The sequence below is a fragment of the Pelophylax lessonae genome (assembly GCF_965119305.1).
Source record: "Pelophylax lessonae genome assembly, chromosome: 9".
NCBI lineage: Eukaryota > Metazoa > Chordata > Amphibia > Anura > Ranidae > Pelophylax > Pelophylax lessonae.
The window spans coordinates 34,167,344-34,188,660 of record NC_138776.1 but is presented as its reverse complement, the minus strand read 5'-3'; the positions used below and the strand labels follow the sequence as shown (position 1 = coordinate 34,188,660).

Below are 21,317 nucleotides of genomic sequence, written 5' to 3'. Positions count from 1 at the left end.
TGTGCATGAAGCCGGACAGATATCTTTCAAGAAGCACCTGAAATTGCGTTGATCTGCTACTTTGAAATTGTGCTACTTTAAGTGAAGTAGCACGATTTCAAAATAGCATCAATGCGAACCAGGGAAAAGGGTACTTTGTATTTAAAAAGTTATAAGGAGGTATATTGTGTAATTGGGTTAAAGTGTTAAAGGCTGCTGGATCTGGGAATCTAGATGTCATATATACTATATCGCCAAAGGCTTGTTGACACCTGATCACCACACCAAATGATAGGCCAAACATATGAGGACACCTCTCCTCTCCAAATCCAATAGAGTTTAGGTGTTTCTATTCAAGGGTACTGTAGACAATTATGTATTTCTGAACTCGTGGTAACAGTTTAGTGAAGGTTCCAGCATGACTGTGCCCCTTTGTACAAAGCCAGTTTCATAAACATGTGGTTTGAGGAGTTACATAGTTACATAGTAGTTGATGTTGAATAAAGACAACAGTTCATCCAGTTCAACCTGCGTAGGTGTGTGTGGACGTATTCATTTCTCATACCCATAATGTTTTGATCTTGGAGATGTACGTCCAAGAGTCTTTTAAAAGTAGCCATACTGCCCGCAGTTACTACCACTTGTGGAAGAGAGTTCCACAATCTTATTGACCTTACTGTAAAAAAAACCCCTTGCGTAGCCTGAGGTTAAATCACTTCTCCATTAGCCGCATCGTATGGCCTCGTGCCCTCTTACATTCCTTGCGACTGAATACTATTTTTTCTATGCTGAGATCACCGTTGAGGTATTTGTAAATCGCTTGAGCGTCTCTTCTCTAGGGAGAATACATCAAGAGCTTGTAAACGCTCCTAATAATTTAGGTCCTCCAGTCCCCTAACTAGCTTAGTTGCCCTTCTTTGGACTCTTTCCAGTTCAAGCACATCCTTTCTGAGGATCGGTGACCAGAACTGGACAGAATACTCCAGTTGTGGCCGGACCAGAGTTTTCATAAAGGGGTAGGATTATAGTTTTATCTCTGGAATATATCCCCTTCCTTATGCATGCTAAGGAAGGTGTGGAGAAACTCAAGTGGCCTGTACAGAGCTCTGACCTCAACATTACTTAACACTTTTGGGATGAACTGGGCGAATTGTGAATCAGGTTTTCTCTTCTAACATCGGTAACTGAGCTTTTGGCTAAACAAGCACAAATTCCCAAAGACGCACTCCAAAATCTTGGAAAAACTCATCCTAGAAGAGTGGAGGCTGGCATAGCCATAAAAGGGTAGCCAGCTCCACATTAGTGACCCTGCTTTTAGAAGGATGTCTAACAAGCTCATATAGGTGTGATGATCAGTTGTCCATGAACGTTTATAAGTTGATATTCGTGACTTCCAAATCAAAAAAAGTCCCAGAAAGGTGATGTTAAAGCGGAAGGCTTGAATCCCAAGGAGAGATAGGAATACACCCGTGGTATATATGTCAAAGTGGCCGCTTACCAGAGGTTAAGGCCTCCAACCTAATGGAATGGCCATGCACTCTTTAGATGTTAAACCAGATAGGTTGTATCCGTCATAGTCCAGGGAAACCAGATATATTCCACTATATATGTATAGTACATATATAGTGGAATATATCTGGTTTCCCTGGACTATGAAGGATACAACCTATCTGGTTTAACATCTAAAGTGTGCATGGCCATTCCATTAGGTTGGAGGTCTTAACCTCTGGTAAGCGGCCACTTTGACATATATACCACGGGTGTATTCCTATCTCTCCTTGGGATTCAAGCCTTCCGCTTTAACATCACCTTTCTGGGACTTTTTTTTTGATTTGGGAGTCACGAATATCAACTTACGGACTTTTTTGTTCACTCTATCACTTAGTGCTATTTACACCTTATTGTTGATTTTACATTTGTATGGTTCACATCATATGTTTGATAGCGCTGCACTATTTTGTGTCTTATATTGTTTGATTTACTATAATCAAGTGTTTCCAGCTGCTTTCACCAATTTCTCACTCACATCATTCATTCAATTACTCAATTTTTAGGGCAGGATCTTTTTTGATTTTATTTGTCCATGAACGTTTGACCATAAAGTGTATTTGTGTTAGTCCCCGTTCACACTGGGGCGACCTGTCAGGGGACCTGGTCGCCTGACAGGTCGCCTGCCATAGAGTAGCTATGGACCCGTTCTAATAGGAGCGACACAAGTCGCTCCGACTTAGAAAAAGATCCGGAGCTTCTTTGGGGCGACCCGGAGCGACATGCATAGACTTCAATGTTATGAGGTCTATGTGAGGTCGCCCCGGGAAGTCGGATCGCCCCAGTGTGAATGGGGCCTAATAGGTTTCAATCTTTTCAGCAATGCTGACATATACATCCTAAGACTTCTCAAATTTTCACTAGAATATTCTATTGGGTAGAATGGGCAACGACTATGCTAATGATTGTGGTTAGTGGGATTTAGTACAGAGCTCTGTGGCTGTGAGCGGATACAACACACAATATTTTGGAGCAGGGACCATTCTCTCTGTCATAGGTAAGTAATTACATTAACTAAACAACAAATTCAATTGTACACAACTCTTCTTAACTTGCAAAAGGAATCTTGGTTAATGTATTTAATTTATTAGCTTCCACGAAAAATCAGTCTGTTGCAGTGCTTTCTTTTCCGACACTGCCCACAGAACAAAGTAAATTATTAATGATGGTATTAATGATTTGATTAGTATATTCAATGCACATTTACCAAAGGGTTAATGGGACAGTAGGCTTTCCCAGGTCAGATTTTCTTAAAAAGTTACTAGAAAATAATATCTTCATTCTAATTTGTAAGGGTAATTGCAAAGGTGGCATGAGCTAATTAATACCCTTAAAATATTCAGCCATCCTGGCTTTATGTGATTGGGTAGTGTGGATCCTTTGCCAGTACTTAGTATGGTAGATGGGATTTAGTACATACCTCTGTGGCTGTGAGTGGAACTGGAACACAATATTTTGGAGCTGGAACCATCCTCTCTATACTGGGTAAGTTGTTAAATAAAGTTCCACATATGAATTAGTACAAAGTTGTTCTAGAGCTTTAACATTAAATTAAAATTTAATTAAATTAAATTTAAAAAATTAAAATGTAAATAAAAAAAAAAAAACGAATTATTAAATAATCAAATTCAAATGTCTGCAGCAAGCCATTATATTGTCGTTCTCCATTTTACATGCGTAAAATGTAAGGGGTTTGAATATAAGAAATAATGGCTGCTTATTATTTTCAGGTCAGTGACTCACTAATAAGCGAAGCTTGGGGATTTGGGAATATCATGACAATCGGGTAATTAGTATTTTTTATAACAGGCCAGATAATGTTGCTATCACAGGTTGTACGTTTTTCAGAGTTATTGTGAACACTCCTGGAAACAAATTAGGGCTTACCGTGGCATTATGTCAAATTAGATAGCATTTCTGTCTTGTAACATGGGAGCTGACAGTTCAGTTTAGGGACACTGCCTGCATGGAGTTTGTATGTTCCGTTTTGTGGGTTTCCTTTAGGTGCAGTGTTAAGGCCCGTACACACATACCGATTGTCGGCCGTAAATATTCGGCCGATGACCGATCGGCCAATTGTAGGCTTGTTAGTATGATGCTTCCGACAGCCGACAGCGCACTTTCGGCCGAAAAGAATCTGATGTGCAAGCTTTAAAATTTTTGTAGGCCAACACCAGAACGGCCGATTGTTCGCCAGTCAGAACAGAATTCGGCCGACAGACAGCAGATTTGCAAGACTGGGCATGCTCAGAGAAGAAAAAACACACGGAAAGTTAACCATCACATGACATCACTTCTGCAGTCGGCTGCTGTTGGTCGACAAAATTCATGTGCAGTCTTTTGCAGTTTTCAACCGACACGACAGCCCTGGACAAAAGACGGCCGATCGTTCGGCCGACGATCAGTACGTGTGTATGGGGCTTTAGGTACATAGAATGATGGGTCCTAAACAACTGAATGCATGGCTGCTCTAAGGGCTGGTTCACACCAGGAATGCGCTGTGCATTTCTGTGCGATTCTCGGGCACTTCTGCGTGGTGTGACTTTAAGCCCATATTTTGAAATCGTACCGTGCCTAAATTAGTGCATGCGCAACTTTTGAAAATTCACTGCAACTGGATCCCATGCAAAACTAAGTGAGTTCTTTAAGTGTCTCATTATTGGCATTCTTATAAAATGGAGTACGGAGGCACACATAGATGCTCCATGACATATAATACAGAATCCAGTGTGCATACCAAGACCTGTGCTTATTTTTAGGTCAAGTATGTATAAACCCAAAATTAAATTCTCATTAAGCCTGGCATCTTGTCAATGCAAAGCTCCTGTCTCACAATTAGCAGCAGCATTGTCAGTCGGTGGGCTACCTATCAAATCCATCAGGCAGGCAGTACAAAGTTTGATTTGATGAGCGCACATGGCCGGGTGACAACACTTCTGCTAGTTGCAGTGCAAAGGCTTTGCATTGCCAGCATGCAACTGGAAGTACTCTAACTGACAGGATATTCAGGTAAGAAATTTTGCAACAAATTTACTAAAGAATAAACAAAACTGACTGAGGCTCCGTTCACATCTAGGCGTTGTTGGGCAATTTTCTGCTCTAAGCTTTAGCTCTAAAAATGCCCAACAAGACAAATCCCATTCATTTCAATGGCCCCTGTTCACATCTGAGCGTTCTGTCGCCTTAAGCAAAATGCCCGCCGCTCAAGAAAGTACATGAGCTTCTTTTTTGGTAGATTACAGGCATTTTACTGGTCACTTGTCAACTTAAAATGCCTGCACAAAAATGCTGCAAAAACGCCTGTATAAACAGCAATGCCTAGATGTGAACGGAGCCTTAGGAAAACTGTATGCAATAACACATGATGCTAAACAAACTAAAAAAATTGATTCGAGGCCTATTCATACTTTGCCTTGTGGTAACATGGTATAACGCACACATTAATCCATATTGCCTCAATGCATGTGAACCCCAATACATTGTACAGCAGCACACAATGCACAACCCAGTGCAGCACACCACAATGCATATGCTATGCGTTGTAGTGCACTGCATTTTTAAAAAAGGGTCAAGTACCGTACTTTTTTTTTTTTTCATCCAGTGTGGTGCATTAGCAGCCTATATATATATATATATATATATATATATATATATATATATATATATATATATATATATATATATATATATATATAATGAATGAGTGAACATAATGCAATGCACATTAACTCCTGATATAACACACGCATGTGCATAAACACAACACAATGGATCGCTTAAGTGTGAATGGGCCCTTAGGGTTTGCCTACACTGGAAGCACAAGATGTCCTCTTTGCTGGTTACTAGGGCTGAGGATTGTGCCTGGGTTCCTTTCACAACCCAAAAACCTTGAGAAAGATAGTTGGTTAATTACCGATTCTAACATACAATGGGGAAGATTTGCTAAAACTGGTGAACCCAGAACCTGGTGCAGCTACGCATGAAACAAATCAGCTTCAAACTGGAGCTTGTTGAATTAAACTTTGACAATAAAACCTACAAGCTGATTGGTCAATATGCACAGCTTCACCAGATTCTGTGTGCACCAGTATTAGTAATTCTCCCCCAAAGTGAATATTTGTGTGACTGTGGTAAGGATATTAGAGTGCAAGCTTCTGCGGGGACTGGATGTGGCATGAATGGTTTGATATAAATTACTGCATACCGTCCTGTGCCACAAAAAAGCAGAAAATATTAATAATTTTAAAGTCCCATTGCTAAATTATCTGACCCCCATAAATTAGTTTACTATAAACATTATTTCCTCTCTAGACGTTACATATAAATTTACAAAACATTGATAACTTCATTAGTGACAAAATTATGGTCAACGCAGCTCTAGCAATGATAATATAACGTACAGCACATTGGTTTTAAAACAAGTCTTAAAGTCAACCTGCATTGAGAGAAATATGGGGGTGCCATTGCTGGCCTACTTTGAAAATTGCTAGCAGTTTGGCTTCCTTTGGCCGTAGATCAGTGACCCAAAACAAGCATGCAGACCAGGAACGTATCAATGAAGTCACAACTAGTAATCTGCGTACTTGTTCCAGGTCATTTACTCAGAAAGTGCCGTTGGTTTAGCCAGGCAACCAGCATTTTCAAAAAAGAGATGTCAGCATTAGCAGCCTCCATACTTCATTATTTTTTACGTTTTTTTCTTAATAAAAAAGCTGTGGACACCGAGAGACTTTTAGAGCAGAGAAGAGAACAAGACCACTCCATGCTTGTAAAAGCTAGAAATCACCCTTTTTGTAGCAGTGCGTAACATTGTGAGCAGCGGTAGCACCATGATAAAAATTAATGTAAGGCCTTTACAATAACCCCCAGTGGTGATGTCTAATGTTGTGAGGCTAAGGAAAGATCAAGGCAGCCCACAACTTTTTATAATAATGCTTCAATGTCAAAAAGAACAATCACGTCATCCTTGGGTCTTATCAAGCTGGTGCTCCTCCAACAGGATCAAAAGACAAAATTGAAGAACATTCGAAAAAGTCTAAAGACTTGTTGAGATTGCAGGAACTTGAAGCTCTATAGATCCAATTTGGACCAATGTGCTTGTGAACAAGTGGTGGCTTTCGTCAACTGGCTGTGAACAAATTCTTTATCAACCGCTATCTTTAATTTTTCCAAATACCGAAATTTCCAAATTATCATATGGATAATGATTTGCCATTCTAAAATAATAAGATCTTCTAATCTATGTTCTACAGTATGAGTTAAGATTAAGAATTAATACAAAAAATAAATACTGTATTTTCTGGCGTATAAGACTACTTTTGAACCTCAAAAAAATCCCCCAAAAATGGGGGGTCGTCTTATACGCCGAGTATAATATCTCCAAGGTAACCTAAGTATAAGTATTACCGGTAGATGAAAATTAGGGAGGGTCGTCTTATACGCCGGAAAATACGGTACATAAGGTCAAATTTTGGGAGGTTTTTGGCTGAAACTAACCCACTGTGTACTGGATCCTCCACACAGTACTTTGGTGGTGGCACCATAGTCGATGTTCTGGGTAAGTGCAGTAAGAATTGAGGTTTTATTACACCATTGTGTAGCTGTGAGTAATGCTGCTAAGCAGGAATTTGGAGGGGGAACAATCCTTTCTGTCCTAGGTAAGTGGCCACAATGTCTGTGTTTTGTGTATGTCCGCTTCACCGGTGATTGTTGTAATGTAAAATCAGTAAGTACTCATCTTATCCAATGCAGATGACCATGACACACCAGCAACATGAAGTTGCATTGAGAAGCATTGTAGCCAGCTAAAGCAGTAACTATATGAAAACAAGCAAAGATATCCATAGCTTCCACATATCTCTGCTACAAGGTTGATGGTGTGACATGACCATCAAGGTTAGGTTTTTATACACCAATGTATAACTGTGAATACTGGAACTAAGCTGGAGTTTGGAGGGGGGACAATCCTCTCTATCCTGGGTAAGTGGCACCATTGTCTGTGTTTTGGGCAACCATGTGAAAGGTGAAGTTTTTATACACCAATGTACAACTGTGAATGCTGCCAATAAACAAGAGTTTGGAGGGGGTACAATTATCTCAGTTCTTGGTAAGTAAAAATAAAAATATATATTGTCTCTCTATTATACATTAATACGTTAGTGATGTCCACCTTGGTCCTTGAAGGACTTCCAATGGATTTTAATTTTCTCTGACCAAATAGATTAAGCTTATTGCCAAATTGTGTCTACTCTGAAGGCTTGGGCTATATCAGGCATGTTCAACCTGCGGCATGGGGGACACATGCGGCCCGGAACCGCAGGCAATGCGGCCCACTGACCCCCTGACAATTTTTTTTTTTTTGCTTTTTTTGCAGAATTCAAGTCGCGGGCATGGCCCCAGCGGCTTCCAACTAACTGTAGGCAGAGGCTGGCAATTAGGATCATCCACTAATTAGTGTTAAATTAGTGCTGGGGGGGGGGGGCGCAGCAGCACGGGAAGGGAGCGGCGGTGTTTTTTAAATTATATACCTTAACTAAAGTATATATTTTATATGCGGCCCGAGAAAATTTCTCTACACTCAATGTGGCCCAGAGAAGCCAAAAGGTTGGACACCCATGGGCTATATAGAGGTCTAGAGGGCTTAGACAATCCTGAAGTTTGTAGAGATCTGATCTTAATTTAATAGGATTAATGATAGTTATATCAAATGAGTCATGGTGATCTGATCTTAATTTAATAGGTTTAATGATAGTTATAACAAATGAGTCATGGTGGGAAGATCTCAAATGACTACAGTTAGATGATACGGTATATATATATATATATATATATATATATATATATATATATATATATATATATATATATATATATATATATATATATGCCAAGTTATCTGTAACCTAACTAATACACTGTTTACTAGCTTACAAAGGAAGCCAGGGAATATTTTATTTAGAGATCTCAAGAGATTTTTGTTTCCTTTGGGATACAGCCAAGGAAATTTCAATAAAATTAGTGCCAAGGTAGACTCGTCGGGATTTAGTACGGCCATTTGCAGCTGTGACTAACGAAAGACAGTATTTTGGAGTTGGCACCATCCTAAATGTTCTCGGTAAGAAATAATACTGTTGGCAATTTCTATAACCTCCTAAAGCCCTTTAAGCCTAAATTAGCTTTTTTTAAAGCAAATGTATAAGTTATTGATATACCATGGCTCTAAAGCAAATGTATTGTATGTAAAATCCCATAACGCATATGGAGAGCGGATTAGAACAGATTTAGATTTAAAGATTAGAACAGATTTTTAAAAAAAAAATTAAAAACATTTTTAGGTTTTTAAATTCAGGTTGCCAATGCCAAGTAGTGGCACCTTCTGTTAAAATCTTAGATTCTTTAGCAAAAAGCTGCATAAATGCAAGAACTGAGGGTTCTTGCGCTCTGCCTGGACACTTGGAATAATTGTGAATCATGTCTGCACTCAAACTAAATTGTTACTTAATCCAAAGGTTTAAAAAAAAAAACGTTGGGGGGATTTACTAAAACTGGAGTGCAAAAGCTGGTGCAACTGTCCATAGAAACCAATCCGCTTCCAGGTTTTATTGTCAAAGTTTATTTGGACAACCTGAAGTTGGAAGCTGATTGGCTACCATGCACAGCTCCACTAGATTCTGAGTGCTCCAATTTTAGTAAATCTCCCCCATAATGTTTTATATTGTTGGTGAAACTCTTCATATCCAAATGCTTTTTTCTTGTGAACAGATTCAATAATAGGGCAGCTGACAAATCAATGATCATAGCCAGAGTTTCGAAAACTCTTTGTAATCAGATTTACTAAATAAGCGATGCTGGAAACTGACATGTGGCTGATAGAGGTTATTGTACTTAGCATGTAGGCTTAGTGCTTTGTCCTAAGTCATTAAATAGGTGTATCTAATGCTTTGTGCAGGCTGATTTTTTACACATGGTTCATCTAGTTGCAGATTTATTAAGTCGTGTATCTCTCAATCACCAAACATTCACCGTAGGTAAATTTTCCTAGTGCATGTGTTTTAAAATGACAGTGATTCATTCACTACTAGTGAATGTTTGATGAATGTCACATTAACTGCTTTATAAATACGCCCCAGTGCATGGGTTAGAGATCAAGCCATGCCTTGATGGTCTCAGAAAACCTCAAGCAGGCCCTTCAAGAGTGCAAGCATACACAAAAATACCATTTGCAAGAGAAAAGAAAAGAAAAAAGTTTGCTGCATAGGCAACATTAAAAACAAAATGTGCATCTAAGGTGTGGAACATTTTTGTAAAGCCTTTAGCCACCTAAAACTGATATTACACTTTTGCATCCATTGTAACGGGCTTAATCACCAACTGACTTGCAAATTTTCACAGTAGAAGCTCGTGTTTTTTTTAGACCACCCCATGAGAATCTTCCTACTCCTGCTGCTGTTTCTATTGCAGAATATTTAAAAAAAAAAAGGTAGAACAAAATCACTTCATTGCTGAGAAATCAGAAGGCCACCTTATCCATCTAAATATAGTCACCCAATGGCATCTCATGTGAATCCACCTAAACCTAGTCACCCAATGGCATCTCATGTGAATCCACCTAAACATAGTCACCCAATGGAATCACATGTGAATCCACCTAAACATAGTCACCCAATGGAATCACATGTTAATCCACCTAAACATGGTCACCCAATGGCATCTCATGTTAATCCACCTAAACATGGTCACCCAATGGCATCTCATGTTAATCCACCTAAACATAGTCACCCAATGGCATCTCATGTGAAGCCACCTAAACATGGTCACCCAATGGAATCGCATGTGAATCCACCTAAACATAGTCACCCAATGGCATCTCATGTGAATCCACCTAAACATAGTCACCCAAAGGCATCTCATGTGAAGCCACCTAAACATGGTCACCCAACGGCATCTCATGTGAATCCACCTAAACATGGTCATCCAACGGCATCTCATGTGAATCCACCTAAACATGGTCACCCAATGGCATCTCATGTGAATCCACCTAAACATGGTCACCCAACGGCATCTCATGTGAATCCACCTAAACATAGTCACCCAATGGCATCTCATGTGAAGCCACCTAAACATAGTCACCCGACGGCATCTCATGTGAATCCACCTAAACATGGTCACCCAATGGCATCTCATGTGAATCCACCTAAACATAGTCACCCGAAGGAATCACATGTGAAGCCACCTAAACATGGTCACCCAACGGCATCTCATGTGAATCCACCTAAACATGGTCATCCAACGGCATCTCATGTGAATCCACCTAAACATGGTCACCCAATGGCATCTCATGTGAATCCACCTAAACATGGTCACCCAACGGCATCTCATGTGAATCCACCTAAACATAGTCACCCAATGGCATCTCATGTGAAGCCACCTAAACATAGTCACCCAACGGCATCTCATGTGAATCCACCTAAACATGGTCATCCAATGGCATCTCATGTGAATCCACATAAACATAGTCACCTAACGGCATCTCATTTGAATCCACCTAAACATGGTCACCCAATGGCATCTCATGTTAATCCACCTAAACATGGTCACCCAATGACATCTAATTTGAATCCACCTAAACATGATCACCCAATGGCATCTCATGTGAATCCACCTAAACATGGTCACCCAATGACATCTAATTTGAATCCACCTAAACATGATCACCCAATGGCATCTCATGTGAATCCACCTAAACATAGTCACCCAATGACATCTAATTTGAATCCACCTAAACATGGTCACCCAATGGCATCTCATGTGAATCCACCTAAACATAGTCACCCAACAGCATCTCATGTGAATCCACCTAAACATGGTCACCCAATGGCATCTCATGTGAATCCACCTAAACATAGTCACCCAATGGCATCGCATGTGAATCCACCTAAACATAGTCACCCAATGGCATCGCATGTGAATCCACCTAAACATAGTCACTCCATGGCATCTCATGTGAATCCACCTAAACATAGTCACCCAATGGCATCTCATTTGAATCCACCTAAACATAGTCACCCAATGGCATCGCATGTGAATCCACCTAAACATAGTCACTCCATGGCATCTCATGTGAATCCACCTAAACATAGTCACCCAATGGCATCTCATGTGAATCCACCTAAACATAGTCACCCAATGGCATCTCATTTGAATCCACCCAAACATGGTCACTCAATGGCATCGCATGGACTCTCATGAGATGTCATTGAGTGACTGTGTTTAGGTGGATTTACCCATAAACCTGGACAGGCTGTAGAGTAAAATAGATGTTTTAATATATATATTTTTTTTATGCCTTCTAATATCCTAAACCTCCACTATCCTAGGATTGTTTTATTATATAGAAATGCATAATTATATACCTTATAAAGATTTTAAAAATGTTTAGCAGCGAAGCTCCACTTCATTCTTCAGCCTAGCTTGGTTTATGGCAAGCAAGGCACTTTTTAGCATGTCTGGGTGAAGCTGTTTTTGTAGCTTTGTGTATTATGGTGAGGACTGGGGGAGCACTGTATTACAAAAAATACCAGTGCCTTTACAAAAATTGATGCATCTGTCAGTTAACAATATTGATATGATTAAGGTTTGATGGTTGCAAGACAGAGGCCACTATAGGAACCCCGATGCTAAGCAGTTAATTGAAGAGCACAGAGGACGCTCACGGTGGACCCTAAGCTGTTAAGGCATGATTTCGGCAAAGTTGGGGAAAATGCCATTCCTGCATTTGTCAAGAAACTACAAGTCTCAGCAAACCCATCAGTTCAGTCTAGCAGGGCCTGTGGGATCTTGTAGTCCTCTATCATCTAGAGGCTCAAAAGTTTCACAAAAAAAATCTTTGTAGTATCATAATGCCCCTTTGAGGTTTTCCACCAATGGTCCTTCACTGTGTCTAGCTCGGCAGTCATTTTTGGAAGTGGCACTGTTCTCCACGTGCTGGGTAAGTCTACAGATTTCACTCTTTATTTGTGCAAAAACAGCATCTTTTTAAGAATAGATTGGAGAGACCTCAGCTCAAAAAGTAGGGGAGAGTTTTTATATGCTGATATACAGCTGTGAGCTCTGGGAATAAATTAGAATTTGGTAGCGGCACCACGCTTTCAGTGCTTGGTGAGTAAGAATGAAAAGGTTTACATGTTGTTATTATATATGATGGCAATTTATAATTTAATTTTAATGTTATTAAATAATATTATGATATAATTTAACTGTTATATTATGTAATATGTGTTATTCTATTAACATTTTCTGTATTTAACAATTATACATTTTTTTATACGTTGATCTTATTTAATAGTAGCATAAGCCTTATGTTTAGACAAATTAAAGGTTTGCCATTATAAAAACCAAAACACTGTTATAAGTAACCTATACATTATATTCAGAATGCTGTTTTGCCTAAATTAGTATTAGTAGAGCAATAATAGAGCAATAATATTAATGCAGCGAGTTTGGAGTTTAAGTGATAACATTAATTGGTTAAGTGGTAAGCTGCAATTTATTACGTTTTTGCTTTTTGGGTTTAGTACTTAATTTCTTACAGATGCAACCTTTGGCGATGCCTCGGGTCCCTTTCACACTGACAAACCAATGGAGTCCACCTGTCAGTTTTTCAGGCGACAAGGATTGGACTATCCATTGCTCTTTATGAAGCAGCGGATGTCAGTGGACATGTGTCCGCTGACAGCCGCCGACATCCGATCCAATCCGGTCCACTAACGACAGACGGATGAGGATCTATTCCCCATCCATCCGGCCGATCGGATGGAAGCTCAGCATAGATCAGTGGAGAGATCCCCTGCTAGGGGGCCTTAGATTCCTTCTTCAGGCTTTATATAATTCAATTGTATAAATCCCTGGTGCCCAACCTGTGGCCAGGGGCTGCATGCGGCCCTTGACACTTGTTGTCCGGCCTTCAGGGCCCCTGTTGGCACTTATCTGTGTTTCCTTATTGCCCTTTTATAACAATGATTCCTAGAAGTCTCACGTAATGTATCTCCTGTCTATGACTGTCCCCAGAATTATGTCCCTGTCTCCAGCAGTTCTGATAGCATGTTGAGGATTTCTGAAAGTCTTCTGCAGCATGTCCACAGTCTCTGACCATCTCCAGTACCATGTCTGCATTCTCTGACCATCTCTGGTATCATACATGCAGTCTCTGACCATCTCCTGTACCATGTCTGCAGTCTCTGACCATCTCTTGTATCATATCTGCAGTCTCTGATCATCTCATGTACCATGTCTGCAGTCTCTGATCATCTCATGTACCATGTCTGCAGTCTCTGATCATCTCCAGTACCATGTCTGCCTCCTCTGACCATCTCTTGTATCATATCTGCGGTCTCTGACCCTCTCCTGTACAATATCTGCAGTCTTTGACCATCTCCTGTATGATGGCCACAGTCCTTGAGCATCTCCTGTATTCTCTGACCATCTCCTGTTTTAGGTCTGCAGTCTCTACCATCTCTTTTATTATGTCCATAGTTTATGACCATTTGTCGTATTATGTCTACAGTCTCTGACCATCTCTTAAATTATGTTTACAGTCTCTGACCATCTCCTGTACCATGTCTGCAGTCTCTGACCATCTCTTGTATCATATCTGCATGTCTGCAGTCTCTGACCATCTCTTGTATCATATCTGCAGTCTCTGACCATCTCCTGTACAATGTCTGCAGTCTCTGACCATCTCTTGTACCATGTCTGCAGTCTCTGACCATCTCTTGTATCATATCTGCAGTCTCTGACCATCTCCAGTACCATGTCTGCCTCCTCTGATCATCTCTTGTATCATATCTGCAGTCTCTGACCATCTCCTGTACAATATCTGCAGTCTCTGACCATCTCCTGTATGATGGCCACAGTCTCTGAGCATCTCCTGTATTATATCCACAGTCCTTGAGCATCGCCTGTATTCTCTGACCATCTCCTGTTTTATGTCAACAGTCTCTGACCACCTCCTGTTTTAGGTCTGCAGTCTCTACCATCTCTTTTATTATGTCCATAGTTTATGACCATCTGTCGTATTATGTCTACAGTCTCTGACCATCTCTTAAATTATGTTTACAGTCTCTGACCATCTCCTGTATTATGTCCGCAGTCCCTGAATATCTCTCGTATTATATCCACAGACTTTGACCACCTCCTTTATTATGTCTGCAGTCTCTGACCATCTCTTAAATTATGTTTGCAGTCTCTGACCATTTCCAGTATTATGTCCACAGTCTATGACAATCTTCTTTATCATGCCCATGGTTTTCGACTATATTCTGTTGTGTGTCTGCTGTCTCTGACACTGAATACTCACTGAACTTTATGCATGGCCCTTTGGTGATGTCACGGGCTGCACTTGAGACTCCCCATACCAAGCAAGTTGACCACCACTGGTATAAATCCTAAAGAAGGGATCAAGCACACCCATAAGTTTGCATCTGTGATAACTTAAAGGGGGAGATTTACCTAAAATGGAGAATCAGTTACAGCTCTGCATAAAATCCAATCAGCTTCCAGGTTTTATTGTCAAAGCTTAAAATGGTTATAAAGCTTAGTTTTTTTTTTTTTTTGTTTATTATTTATTTATTAAAATAACAAACTTGTCACACTTAACTGCTCTGTGCAATGGTTTTGCACACAGCAGCCTCGATCCTCCTCTTTTCGGGTCCTGCCTGTGCTTGTCGCCCCTCCCCCATTGTGCATGCTCATTCCCGAGCTGGACCTGTGTGTCCATAAGACATAAAGATAGTGGTTCATGCTATCCCCAGCTCCCTCCTCACTGGCTGTGATTGACAGCAGCAAGAGCCAATGGCTACCGCTGCTGTGTGTCAGCCAATGAGGAGAGAGAGACCCAGGAGAGCCGAGGCTCTCGTGCATGGCGCTGGATTGTGATCAGGCTCAGGTTAGTATTAGGGGGGCTGAGGGGGGATCTGCTCACTGAAGGTTTTTTTTTACCTTCCTGCATAGATTGCATGAAGGTAAAACAACTTCTGCCTTCAGAACCACTTTAATTGAACAAGCTAAAGTTAGATGTTGATTGGTTACCATACACAGAAGCACCAGATTCTGTTTGCACCAGTTTTAGTAAATCCCCCCAAAGTGTGTATAAACCCAAAATAAAAAATATAACATATTGCAGCTTACTTGTCAGCCCGTTCACACTGGGGCGACCTGTCAGGCGACCTGGTCGCCTGACAGGTCGCCGTGGGTCGCCTGCCTATAGATTAGCACAGGACCCGTTCTAATAGGAGCGACACAAGTCGCTCCGACTTAGAAAAAGGGTCCTGAGCTTCTTTGGGGCGACCTGGAGCGACCTGCATTGACTTCAATGATATGAAGTCCATGCATGCCGCTCCGAGCGCACCGCGACCTCACAGGTCGCCCCGGCAAGTAGCGTCGCCCCCATGTGAACGGGTTAATGTGGTGGCTGTATTTGTTTGTTTTAGGCCGTTTTCTCTTTATTTTTACCTGGCAATCTAGCCAGGAAGCTGGTTATTTTTAATTTTTTTGTTCTAGTGACAATTATAGCATTTTAGATTTGCTATTGTTTTCTTTGTTGCAAACACAGCAGGAAGCAAGAGGAATGTTAAAAAGTGAGGGGAAATCTCTTAGAGCCGGTTCACACTACCGCGACCAGAAAGTCGCCCCATGAAGGAGCGACTTTAGTGTGACTTGTGCACTACTCTGAAGAGACTTAAATGATAGGCGACTTTGTCTGTGGGGAATGCCTGGGTAATCTTTTTCTTCTTCCTGGAAAGTCTGATCACAGTTGCTTGAAAATAGATAAGGATCCGACTTAGAGGCGACTCCTATTGAAGTCTATGTGCACAAGTCGGATAGAGGTCACCTTGAAGTAGTACAGGAACCTTTTCTGAAGTCGGACCGACTTCAGTAGTGCATATTAAGACGGCTCTCATTCATTTACATTGAATTTGTAATGACAAGCGACTTGTGCCAACTTGAGGTCGCACACGTTGCGTCCCAAGTCAGAGTAGTGTGAACCGGGTCTTAGACAGATGTTACTGGAGCAGGTGTCCTTGTACTTCTTGTTCTGGTGACAACTGTAAACATTTGCTTTCCCCCAATTTCCTGTCATGGAGATACAATGGGAAGGGAGAAATGGTAAAAGATGAAGAAAAACCCCCTCTTAAACAGCTGTCACTGGATCAGATTTCCCTACCCCTCTTGTTCTGGTAACATGTGGACTTCCTGTTGTTTCCTGTCTTAAGGATACAACAAAAAGAGAGAAAAAAAAATGATGAAATGTGAAGGAAAATCCCATCTTTGACAGTTGTGACCAGAATAGATGTCTCCTCAACTCTTAATATGGTGACAATTGTAAAAAAAAAAAAAAAAAAAATGTATTTCTCCTTTTTTTTTTGTCTTGAAGATACATCAGCAAGAGAAAAAAAATGGTGAAAAGTGAGGGGAAATCCCCTCATATGGCACTTTTCCACTGCAAGTACCGGCTCGGCTCTACCCGGCCCGGTTTGCTTTTCCACTGCTGGTACCGCATGGTACGGTGTTGGAACGGTTCGGTACGGTACGGTTTAATTTTCCACTAAAGTAGTACTAAAGTTAAGTGGGTGGGATAACAACGATTCTCTGACCAATCAGTGGCTAGTAGTGACTTAATGCAAAGGATTGTGGGATATGGTACCAGTATGGTACCTCTTGGAACCACAATCGAGGTGGTACTGTTTTAGAGAGCCGTACCGTTCGGTTCCATGCAGTGGAAAAGCACCGCCGTACCGTACCGAACCGTTCCTACACCATACCATTCGGTTCCATGCAGTGGAAAAGCGCCATTAGACAGCTGTAACCAGAACAGGTTCCCTGCACCTATTGTAAAACCTGCACCAACTGTATACATTTAGATTTCTTCGTGATCACCGTCTTGGAGATACAACACGAACAAAAGAAAGATGGCAAAAAAGTGTAAATCTCCTCTTGGGACATTCGTGACCAGAAAAGGTGTCCCCTCACCTATTGCTCTGGTAACAACTGTAAAAATGTGGTTCCCCCATTTCCTGTCTTGGAGATACAGCAAAAAGAGGGAAAAAATGGTGAAAAGTGAGAAGTCCCCTCTTAGACAGTTGTGATCAAAACAGGTCTTTCCTCGTCTCTTTTACTGGTGACAACTGTAGAATTTTGGATTTCCGCGCATTTCCTATCTTGGAGATATGACAGGAAGGGAGAAAAAATGGTGAAAAGTGATAGAAAGAGAAATCACTTCTTAGACAGTTGTTACTGGAGCAGGTGTCCCCTCACCTCTTGTTCTGGTGAAAACTGTGAAAATTTGGATTCCCTCCCGTTGCCTATTTTGGAGATACAAAAAGGGAAAACAATGTTGGAAACTGAGGGGAAATCCCCTCTTATACAGTTGTTATTGAGGCTGGTGACCCAGCGCCTGTTGTTCAGCTGACAACTGGAAAAAGTTGGAATTCCCCTAATTTCCTGTCTTGGAGATACAAAAGGAAGTGAAAAGAAATGTTGGAAAAAGAGTGGACATCCTCGTTTGGACAGTTATGACAAGAACAGGTGTCCCCTCGCCCCTCTTATTCTGAAGATAACTGTAAACATGTGTATTTCCCCTCATTTCCGGTCTTGGATATTTGACGGGAGGAAAAATGGTGAAAAGTGAGGGGAAATCCCCTCTTGGAACAGTTGTGACTAGACAAGGTGTCTCTTCACCTCTTGTTCTGGTGACAGCTTTAAAATGTTGGATTTCCCCTCTTTTCTTGTCTTGGAGATACAACAGGAGGAGGAAAAAAATTGTAAATAGGGAGGGAAAATCCCCTCTTATAACAGTTGTGACCAGAACAGGTGTCCCCCTTGGAGAAAACTGTAAAATGTTGGATTTCCAGACAGCAGGAAGAGAGAAAAAGTTCAAAAGTGAAGGAAATCCCTTCTTGGACAGTTGTCACAACTGCAACATTTAGGATTCCCCTTGGTTTCTGTCCTAGAGACACAATAGGCAGTGAAAAGAGCTTTCTCCAAAGTGAGGGAAAATCCCTTCTTAGACGTTTGTTCCCGGAAAAGGCATCCCCATTGAATGATTTCCCTCACCTTCTATTTCAATGACAACTTTGAAATGTTGGATCTCCCATTCATTTCTGTAACAATTGTCACTACTAGGACTAATATGGCACTTTTCCACTGCAAGTACTGGCTCGGCTCCACTCGGCCCTGCTTGGCTCGGTTTGGTTTTCCACTGCATGGTACCGCATGGTACGGTGTTGGAACGGTTCGGTACGGTTTGCTTTTCCACTAATGGTAAGTGGGTGGGATAACAACAATTCTCTGACCAATCAGTGGCTAGTAGTGACAAACAGTCAAGGCTGCATGCAAAGGATTGTGGGATATGGTACCGGTACGGCCTGCTTGGAACCACAACCGAGGTGGTACTGTTTAAGCAAGCCGTACCGTTCGGTTCCATGTAGTGGAATAGCGCCGCAGTAACGTACCGAACCGTTCCTACACCGTACCATGCAGAGGAAAAGCACAAAAGCGAGCCGTACCGTTCGGTTCCATGTAGTGGAAAAGCGCCGCCGTACCGTACCGAACCGTTCCTACACCGTACCATGCAGTGGAAAAGCGCAAAAGCGAGCCGAACCTGTTTGGTTCCATGCAGTGGAAAAGCGCCAATAGAGAGGGGGAATCTCACTAGCGAGGACCCAGACAGCAATATAAACCTGAAAGGGGCTCTAATCCTTCCACGCTCCATCCAAAAGTAATGGAAAGATGTACAGTTTAACATATCTGTAAGTTCAATGTCTACTCTTACAGGACAGCGATAGTGAATTCCTATATTTTCTGTTTTTCTTCAAAGAAACAGGTGAGCAACAGAAACCCCCCCAAGTCAAAATCTTTCCTCCAAACAAAAAAGAGTTCAAAGATCACCAACTCATCTCATTGGTCTGCGTGGCAACTGGTTTCTACCCAGAACATGTACGGCTAAATTGGACTATTAATGGCGAACCAAGAAATGGCCTGTACCAAAATGTGGCGACCCAAAACAAGGGTGACAAAAGTTTTTCCACCAGCAAACGCCTCACTCTGACAAGATCTGAATATTTCAACCCAGACAATACCTTCAAATGTGAGGCAGGCTTTATTGGAAACATCAGTGATGCATTTGATGAGATTAAGGGAGAATCAGGTATGTAAAACTGCCACAGAATCAAATGATTTTAGGAATCATAAAGTGTATGCTTGCCCCAAAACAAATTAAAAGTGTAATAGTGAAGGCGCCATGGCTTTGAGTAGCTACAATACATGGCTGTGAATGCCTGACCGTCACACCTATGTGGGCTTGTTTGTCATCCCATTCCGAAACCATGGCCATTGTCATAGAGTTGTCCCCTTTCCTTTAAGGTTATAACAGCCTCCAATCTTCTCGGAAGACTTTTCATAACATTTTGGAGAGTGTCAATGAATTCCTGTCTGACCATCACACCTATATGACCTTGTTGGTCATCCCATTTCAAAACCATGGTCATTGACATGGAGCTGCCCCCTTTACTTTGAGTTTATAGCAGCCTCTACTCTTCTGGGAAGACTTTTCATTCCATTTTTGAAGGTGTCTGTGGGAGTTTGTTCCCAGCCAGCCAAAAGAACATTTGTGAGGTCAGGTACTGAGATTGAACCTAAAGGCTTGCAATTGATGTTCAAATTCTTTCAAAAGATGTTCAGTAGTGTTGAGTTCAGGCCACTCAAGATCTTTCACTTCAAAAAACTGATACCAAATCAAATTCAGGTACTGACACTGCTTGCTGTAATGCTCGCCCCGATACCTAGGTCAGGAACTGGTGTTTCTTCTACCAATAGCAGCCCCTGTTCCTTTAGGGCAACAAGGCCTACCTGTACTTGGTTGCCCCTAGGTTTTAGTACACAACTTTATACTATGAGGACTTAACAAAGATAACAGAAAATGGTATCTGTAGTCTTGAGGCAGATTAGGTGTGGGCTGTAATAATGTAGGACAGCATCCATATGAACGTCCAGAGGTTTTTGGTAGTCAGAGCAAGCGGTAGTTAGAAGTAGTATCCTGAGTGCTGAGGTCAGGGCAGGCAGAGAAAAGCGTCATCCAGAAACAGTTCTGTGGTCAAGGCGGGTAGCAGGTAAGGCCAATCCAGGAAACAGCAGGTGGTCAAGGCATGCGGCAGTCCAAGACAGAAGGCCACATTCCAGGTAGGGGTTAGAAAGGGGAGTCCAACGACAAGGCTTAATGGGCAGGGACAATGAGGCAAGACAGGATAGGGAGCCAGGTAGCAAGATGCTATCAGAAGCCCAGAACCCCAGGATTGCAATGCGCAAAGAGAGCACCACTGCCAATTGGAGGGAGAAACCAGAAGAGGGGATGTTTGAACGCAGGTCAATCAATGCAGTAGAGCAGGGGTGTCCCAACTATGGCCCTCCAGCTGTTCAGGAACTACAATTCCCATGAGCCGTTGTAAATCTCGGACATTCACAGACATAACTAGGCATAATGAGAATTGTAGTTCTTGAACAGCTGGAGTGCCACAGTTTGGACATAGCTGCAGTAGAGACTAGGCAAATGGATCCAACCTGTTGCAGTGGGGATTCATTCTAAGAAGTGCACAGAGAGGGCATTTCTTGGCAACAGAAACGCAAGTCAGGTGACTGAGGAGAGTAGGAGCATGGGCAAGTCTCATGTACCTAGCACTTGCATTTGAAAAATATTCATTTAAAATCCATCTTTTATATCTATAATCAATTTTTAAATG

At 41.5% G+C, this 21,317-nt stretch overlaps 1 gene segment (V, D, J or C); it reads left to right on the top strand.

Annotated features, from left to right (window-relative positions):
- Positions 1-21,317, top strand: part of LOC309563175 (M1-specific T cell receptor beta chain-like) — a 54,919-nt gene that overhangs the window by 24,742 nt on the left and 8,860 nt on the right. Inside the window, exon 2 of the C gene segment in view lies at positions 19,400-19,729.